Below are 8,976 nucleotides of genomic sequence, written 5' to 3'. Positions count from 1 at the left end.
CAGCGTTTCCATTTTCACCGGCAGTCGACTGAGAGCCAACGAGTCTTGCAGAGCGTCTGTGTCACCTTGTGTTAAATCTCTCCTGCAGGTGCGACCCAGAGACTTTCAGCTGAGACTAAAACCGCAGTGAAGCATTACTTTTAATGGGGAATAAGACAATTATTCCCCATTAAAACAATTATTAGACAGTTAATCAATACTGATATCAGTCTTTTTTTTCTGTATCAAGACTGAAATAAAATCAGTGTTTGTCATTATTGTGTTTGTTTTGCTTCACATGGCCTTGTTAGAGTTGAACACTGTTTCTGTCTGACCACTTGGTGAATCATAACCTGGGCCACAGAAATGTGATCCTTGTTATGTCTGCAGCTGCAGCCACTCACACGTCTTCAGTTTCACTGACTGCAGATCAGAGGCAGGAATGGGTTAATAAATGACGTCATGTAGGCTGATTGTGCATTCACATCATGGCCTCTGTCCGTCTGTAGCATGTAGTGACGTCACTCTGCATCACGCTGAGAGAGCAGCTGAGGAGGAAATATAGGACAACAGGAGGAGGAAGAGGAGGAGGAGGTCTGCAGCAAAGCCTGAAACCACAGAGAGTGGTTCAGAGACGAGCAGATCTGCATCAGGTACGTCTTCATCCTGCATGTATGTGTTGTGTTTGAGCAGCAGAAAAAGGTCGTGCCACAGCCTGTTAGCTGATTCTAATGGCAGAGTTCAGCATTTTAAAACTGCAATGAGGCAGGGGAGAGGATGTTCCAGCAGAAAATCCAAGGAATGACATTTAAACTTTTCCTTTATGAAGGCACAATGACAGGGAAACAGGGGGATTTCAGGCTTTATGGTCACAGTGCAAGCTCAACGAAATGACACAGACCAATGAATGAGGACTTTAATATCAGCAGCAGGACAGCACATACAGAGCACATATAGAGGGTGATGACATGGTGGTATTAATGTGTAATAGTGAGGATAAGATTGTAATCCAGCTCATGTCAGAGCTGCTCTCAGTGTAAAACCTTCAACATGAGGAGTTTCTGCAGATATATCAGATTAACATTGCTGAAGCTGTTCCTGTTTGTGCCTCAGTGTTCATGTTTGAGTTTCCACGTCAGCTGGGAACTCTGAGGTGTTAAAGCTAATCGATGCTTCTGTATCAGCACTGTGTTCTCATCAGTCTTTTTGTCCTTCTTGATCGTGCTGTGTCTGTTTGTCTAGTCTTTTGTGTGTTTTGGAGTGTTTTGTAGAAGCCTGGCATCAGACAGAAATGTGTGCTGGTCCCTTTAAACTATCCCTGAACGGCTGCACTTACATGCAGAATGCATGAGTACTTGCAGTGTGACTGAAGGTTTCAAGTTATCTTTACATCCTTTCAATCGGGAAATGTGATGTGTGTTCTCGTCAGCGCTTCGTCCCTGAAAATATTTACAGTCAGAGTGTTTTAAAATCTCAGCAGAGGAGCAGTTTGACATTCAGGTTTAAGTCATGAAATCAGGTGGATCGTTTCCTCTGAAGGGTTTAAACTTTAAATAAATATAATCTGAATACCAAGCTCCAGGTAAACACAACCGCAGCCTTAAATCTGACAGCCTTTCCAACCAACCAATCTCTGGAGACCAACAAACCTCTCTAAACGATCATCAAAGGCCACACTGATGAAGAACAAGCACTGCACAGAACCGTAAAACACATTCCAAGATTAATAAATGAAGCTAGCACTGAAGCTCCAAACTAGCAGTTCTTCTAGTTTCCACTAGAGGCTCCAGGAGTGACCCAGGACCAATAGACTTCATTGTTTAAAATAAACATGTTTACAGTCTGAGACGGGATAGAAACTGGTTTGTGCGCTGTACATAATTTCCCACTTCCTGAAACTATTTTACTTCTGTTACATCATAAAGATAAGTAAAAGGAAGTAAAAGACAGGAATGGGAAGAATAAGACATGCAGATGACATAGATTTATAAGCTGGAAAAGAAGGAGACTGCAAAAGTTTATCTGGGGTTCATATCAAATATAACGTCTGTATGGGGGGAAAATGTTTTTATAAGTCATATGTTTAATTTTACTAACAGGCCATCCAAGAAGTCTGAGCTCCAGTTTTGGTCACCAGTGAAATTCTAGGATTTTGATTGGATGTTACTGCACAGGTATTTGTGTCTGTGAGGCTCTGCCCTCTGAAAACAAAACATAGCACCTCATGGGTCAAAATGCTAAAACTGATGGCACAAAGCAAACAGCCGATAGCCCTCTTTTATTCACAGTCTGCTAAAGGTTAGCGCTATTTGTAGGTAACATACCAGCAAACTGAGAGTTAAGGGATTCAGTGGTCCAGGTGATCTCTGTGGTCAATTCTTATTTCAGTCATTTGTCATGAAGAGCGGTCCCAATTTATAACTGTATAGATGACACCAGCCGCCCATGGTAGCTGTTGATTGGTTCTTGTGGCAGTGGTGTCCGCAGAGAGATGCTGTGTTTGCTCCCCTCTCACTGAGGTTATGCGGGTTGGTGGTTAAAAGGCAGCAGAGCTGCAGAGTGAGACATGTGGAGATAGAGTGTGTGTTTGAGGCCTGCACGCTGCCCGCCTCCTCGTGATGCAGTATCTGTCGCAGCTCTCACCGCCTCTCCCTCCTCCCCCTGTGTTTCCCTCCCAGCTCCAGAAGGATGAAAGGGCTGCAGCGGCTCTCTCTACCCGGAGCGTGAGGACCCTTCCTGGGCTCCATCTGCCTCATTCTCTCCCCTCCTCACCCCTCTGGAGCTCTGACCCCCTCATCTCTATAGCTTCCCGTCAATCAGAGGAAACATGGATGCCTTCCGGCTGCCGCCTGTCATCGAGGAGGTCCTCGACCCATCTGGTCAGTCACTGTGTGTGCGTGTGTCTGTGTGAAGGGATAAGCATCAGAGTCTTCATTTTTAGTCCCATTTATTTTACCTTACATTTATTTTATCTTCACCATGTTAATTATGTTCAGCACTTCCTGTTTCACATAAAAACCATAGAGGCTAGAACAAGGTGTAGACATTTCAAATGTGTGTCAGAGGTGCAGACTGAGGTGCACGCTGGAATTCAAATTATTACTTTTGATTTAAGAGAAACACGTTCTCCTTTATATGAAATATTATATTAGAATTATCTTATTTTATGGGATTTTAACTCTTTTGTTGTTTTTATGCTGATGGTACACACATTTAAAGGTGTTTTGCTGCCAGGTGAAGTCAGGTATATTCAGTTGTTTACCTTTTCCCTGCCCCTCACTTTAAATGATTTGCTGTTAATGATGCACCAGATTAAATAAAGGTTAAATCCAGCAGATGTCTCTGCAGCACACAGCACACAAAAAATTTGGACATTGAGTAAATTTAGAGGATTTTAAAGTATTTAAAACAAGGATATTTGATAAAAACTGTTAACCTGCTTGAAAACCTCAGACAGTTTCGGTATTTATCTCCCACTAAAATAAAGGGTATGACTTTCAGTGACAAACAAGAAGAAACATGGTTTATTAAGAAGAGCCCTGGTGGTCAAGTAAAGAAGTACATCATGGTTTTATATCTTTTAAAATAAATATTGTTTTATTTGGAAACTCCTACAAAATAAGAGAAGTGTATTTTCATCTCTCTTTGTTAAAAATCCTCCTCTGCCTCTTCATTGTCTCCTTCCTCTCTGAGCAGATGAGCTCTGTGAGCTGAAGGAGGAGAAGCCCATCATGCTGGCAGATACCCTCACAGCCAAAGAGAGGGAGTCCCTTGAGGAGAAGGAGGAGACAGGGGGTGAAGGAGAGAAGGGGCAGGAGGAGGATGAGAAAGAGGTGAAGGAAGAGAAGTCTGAGGATGAGGAGGAAGGCGGCGATAAAGGTAAAGAAGAGGAGCTGGAGGAGCTGAAGGCTCAGGTGTTGCAGCTACTGCTGGAGCTGGAGGAGACACGGGAGGTGTCTCAGAGACATGAGGAGAGCTTCATGGAGCTACAGGGTGAGGAAACGTCACTTTGCTTCATATTCACGGTTGTTACTCCTTCTGCATCTCCTGTTATGCAGGAGCACAATCAAAACTGCTCCCAACAAACATAGAGGTTTACATCAGCTCTGTAACTTTCCTCTTATCTGTATTTCATTTTATTCAATTTAATAACGGTACAGTACTCTGTTTTTGGTAACCTTTGTCCTTGATGTAAATATGTGAAAACTGTGTATGTTTCTGTTCTGTGTCTTGTGTACTGTTTGTTTGTATATGTGTCTTTCTTGCTGCTGTTACACCCAAATTTCCCCATGTGGGACAATTAAAGGATTATTCTATTCTATTCTATTCTATTCTATTCTATTCTATATCATTTCTCCTTTCAAAGGTCTGTTAGAGGAGGAGCGGCTGGCCAGCGCCCACCAGGCCGAGAGCTTCACCCGGCAGATCCAAAGGCTGCAAGGTGAGCTCCTTCACCTCCCTGACTCTGACAGTATGACACTCTGATTCTCTGACACTCTGACACTGACTCACAGACTCTGACTCTCCGAGAGTCTGACACTCTGAGACTGTGAGTCTGACTCACTGTCTCTGACTCACTGACACTGACTCACTGACTGACTCTCTCTGGCTCTTTGACACTTTGACTCTCTGACACTGACACTCTGATCTCTAAGACACTGACACTCTGAGACTCTGACTCACTGACTCTCTCTGACTTTCTGACTCGCTGTGACTTTCTGATCTCTCCGACTGTCTCTGACTATGACGCTCCGACTCTTTCTGACTCTGATTTTCTGATGCTCCCCGACTCTCTCTTGCTCTCTGACACTTTGACTCTCTGACTCTCTGACACTCTGACTCAGACTGACTTTCTGAGACACTGACTCTCTGAGACACTGACTCTCTGACTCTGACTCTCTGAGACAGTGACTCTGACTCTCTCACACTGATTCACTGACTCTGACTCTCTGACTCTGACTCTAAGACTCTGACTCACTAACTCTGATTCTCTCGGACTCTGACTCTTGGACTCACTGACACTGACTCACTGACTTTGACTCTCTCTCTGATTCTGACTCTCTGAGACTCTGACTCACTGACTCTGACTCTCTAACTCTCTGAGACTCTGAAACTGTGATATTGACTCTCACTCTTAATTCTCTCACGCTGTCTGACTCATTCAGCCCAGCTGCGTTCAGTCCAGGAGGAGATGGACAGTCTGGAGGAGGAGAAGGAAGCGAGCTGGAGGAGGTGCAGCAGGAGCTACGCTCAGCTCAAGAGGAGGTGCTAATGCTGCAGCAGGCAGCCGAGGAGGCAGCAGCAGAGAGAGAGAATGACATTGCCTCCCTTCAGGAAGAGCTATGCCGTCTGAGGGCGGAGCTACAGCGTCTGCACGCCACAACAGCCGAGTACGAACTTGAGGTGACAACACTGAGAGCTGAGCTGAGCATGAAGAGCCACAGCACACTGACACAGGGTAACTGCAACTAAACACAGTAACTATAACTCTAAGTAATATTAACCTGCATTATCTAAGGTTTAGTACTAGTAACTGTAACTAAGTAGGAGAACTGTAACTAACAGATGGGACCTTTATCACCTGAGATGAAGGAAACAAAGTGAACAAACATCTGATGCACCAATAATGCAGAGATGTAATAACGTGTTTGTTTCTTCATTAGAATCAATAAGACAATTATTAGTCAGTTAATCAATACTGATATCAGTCTTTGTCTACTGATACAGGTGAGGTCACTCAGCTGCAGGACGAGTTCAACTCTCTGACAGACCAACATCAGAATCTGACTAGTGACAACAAACAGCTGAACAACAAGGTGGAGGAACTGCAACAACAACAAGACGCGTGAGTGACCTGAGCAGCTTCAGTCAAAACATCCACCTACACCTGACACTCTGACTCTTAAAATGTGCGAAAATTCTTCAAGCTTGGGTTTTCTACCAGAGGCTTTTTTTGTGTGATAGACCCCACCCCCTGTGGATCTTGTGCTCAGAGCTTGTCTGATCATTTCCTAATAATATTTAAATTTACAATAATGAATTACACGGCAATGGGGAATAGATTTCATAACAGCAGATGTCTTTCTGAAAGCACTGTAACTAAGTTCAAGGTCTTGTTAATAATTTTACTTCTTCACTGTGTACGACTCTGCACAATGTGGCTCCTCAGAACAAGAAAGCACCAGATCACAAGAACTTGACTCCCTGGTGTAACTCTTAAACACAAACCTTAAAGATAACTTGTAAGCTGGAGAGGAAATGGCATATCACAAATTTAGAAGTTCATTATTTAGCCTGAAAAAATAGTTTGCTGCTTTATTGTTTGAAAATGTCCCCCATAAAGCTAGAACGTCTCACTATTCATCATTGTTTGACGAAAATGAGAATAACCCCAGGTTTCTCTAAAGCACTGTAGCCAGGCTGACAAAAGGTTACAATTTATGTTCTTATGGCCTCTGACGGTGGACTTATCTCTGTGCTGGTCCTGCTAGACCACAGTGCAGCATTCGATAGTGTTGACCATAATATTTTATTATAGCGATTAGAACTTGACGTAAGTGTTACAAGTACTGCACTGCAGTGGTTTTAATTATATCTATCTAATGGACTCAAATTTGTTCATGTAATGGAGAGTCGTCTTTACACACTAAGGTTGATTATGGAGTTCCACAGGGTTCTGTGCTAGGACCAATTCTATTTACATTATACATACTTCCTTTTGGCAGTATCACCAGAAGGTATAGCATACATTTTCACAGCTATGCAGATGACACCCAACTTTATCTATCCATGAAGCCAGATAACACACCAATTAGTTAAACTGCAGCAATGTCCTAAAGACATAAAATCCTGGATAACCACTAATTTAACGCTTTTAAGGACAAGATTATAGAGGACAAGATGGCGCCAGCAGTATGCACGGCGACACGTCCGCTAACCCTGCTAACTTTGCTTTGGCTTTGGCTAGCCTTATCCTTCTCCTTTCTATCCCAAAATGCTCTCGCTCTGCGTGTGTATAATCGCCAGTTACTCCTTGAAATCAAAGCTTCATATGACCTCGCTCTTAAACAATCGGTGGTAGGAAATGCTTATGGGCGCCTCCACCACTCCTAGAGCCCTGTATCCCGGCCTACCTGTGTCAACACACCTTCACAACGTCCTGGAAAAAGCGTCCGAGGAAACGAGGAAAGCGGGCTGGTACACTCATCAAACTCCGAGCTGTTCTCCGCGCTTCTCGCGGAACTACTGGACCAGCAGAGTGCATCTCGAGATGGATCCTGCCTGTTGTCCCTGGAACTTCCACGTCACTTGATCCCCCGTCCTCAGCTTTTTATTTTCCTAAGCGGCCTCGGACCCGTGGATGCGGTGTGGACCACAGAAATCTTCGCACACTTAACCGAGCTGGAGCGTCCGATGCTAGGATCTACACATTCCAAATGGCCTTGCTAAATGTAAGATCATTAGCAAACAAGACGTTTGTATTAAACGACTTCATAAAGTCACAACAGTTGGACTTTCTATTTCTGACGGAAACATGGCTCCAACCCGGTGAGTCTGTAGCGTTTTCGGAACTGGTCCCTCCCAATTTCTCATTCTTCAGCCTCCCTCGGTCCTCTGGCAGGGGGGGAGGCCTAGCCACTGTGTTCAATCCTCGATTTCATTGCCATCAAATATTACAGCATGACTCATTTTCTAGTTTTGAACTCCAGCTGTTTGAGTTACACCTTAATCCTGCTGCGCCTCTGCTGTGTGCCCTTATATATCGCCCTCCCAAGTTTAATAAGGATTTTATCAAAGAGTTTTCTGATTTTATGGCTGGAATCGCTCTTAAATACGACAGCTTTTTGATCCTTGGCGATTTTAATATTCATGTCTGTTGTGATTCGAAATTTTTGGTCAAGGACTTTTTAAATATTATTGATTCCTTTAACTTGACCCAGTGGGTTTCTGGTCCCACGCACGAAAAAGGTCACACACTGGACTTGGTGCTTTCCCACGGGTTGGAAGTGTGCATCACGGATATATCCGAATTACGCATTTCCGATCATCTTCCTGTGTTGTTCACTCTAACACTGCGCTGCTCGATGGACAAGTCGAACGCCCCACTGCGCAAAAAGCGAGCGCTTAATGTACTAACAGCACCTGCCTTTTCTGCTGCCTTTATGGACTCTGGAATATTGAACTCCAATTGTAAAAATGTTGAGGACCTTTCGGCTATTCTTCATTCTACTTGCACTTATATCTTGGACTCTATTGCACCATTCAGAACTGTGCGCGCTAAGAATTCATCAGAACCGTGGTTGAACGATTACACCCGCTCCCTCAGACGCGACTACAGACGCGCTGAAAGGAGATGGAAAAAGGACAGATTGTATGTTTCCTTACAGATTTTAAGGACTTGTCTCTCTGCTTATCAAGAAGCTGTAAAAACTGCAAAAACACAATTTGTCTCAAACTTAGTATCAGCAAACGGTCATAGGCCTCAGGTACTTTTTAACATTCTTAATCGCTTTTTTAGTTTATGTGATAATCCTGGAGTTACTTCTTCACCAAGTATGTGCGATGATTTTTTAGCATTTTTCAATAACAAGATCTTATCGATTAGGGCCCTTGTTTCGTTGTCTGTTGTCTCAGTTCAAAGCCCTCCACCTGTGTGTTCAGCTGTCTTAGAGCAGTTTGATCCCGTCTCCCTTAAGGGCCTGACCGCGATAGTTAGTGGCCTAAGATCATCACACTGCCCCTCTGATTCTCTTCCCCCGAGTCTGCTCAAAAACACTTTTAATATTGTTGGCCCTTTTATTCTGAAATTGATTAATACGTCCCTTACTACAGGCTGCGTCCCACTATGCTTCAAACAAGCTGTAGTTCAGCCTCTTCTTAAAAAACAAAACCTGGACCCAACTGTTCTGTCTAATTACAGGCCCATCTCAAAGCTTCCTTTTCTATCTAAAGTTTTGGAGAAAGTGGTCTATCTACAGTTGCAGGCACACCTCGATT

General features: G+C 43.7%; 1 pseudogene; it reads left to right on the top strand.

The window, feature by feature from the left end:
- LOC146554778 (uncharacterized) lies at window positions 1–5,828 on the top strand (annotated as a pseudogene).
- Window positions 5,829–8,976: the final 3,148 nt, after the last annotated feature.

The sequence above is a fragment of the Mchenga conophoros genome, linkage group LG17 (assembly GCF_057382185.1).
Source record: "Mchenga conophoros isolate Kocher_MC1m ecotype Shallow Benthic linkage group LG17, M_conophoros_male_GT1.1, whole genome shotgun sequence".
Classification (NCBI taxonomy): domain Eukaryota; kingdom Metazoa; phylum Chordata; class Actinopteri; order Cichliformes; family Cichlidae; genus Mchenga; species Mchenga conophoros.
Note: the sequence above shows the minus strand (reverse complement) of the source record. Positions and strands in the feature narration are given on the sequence as shown.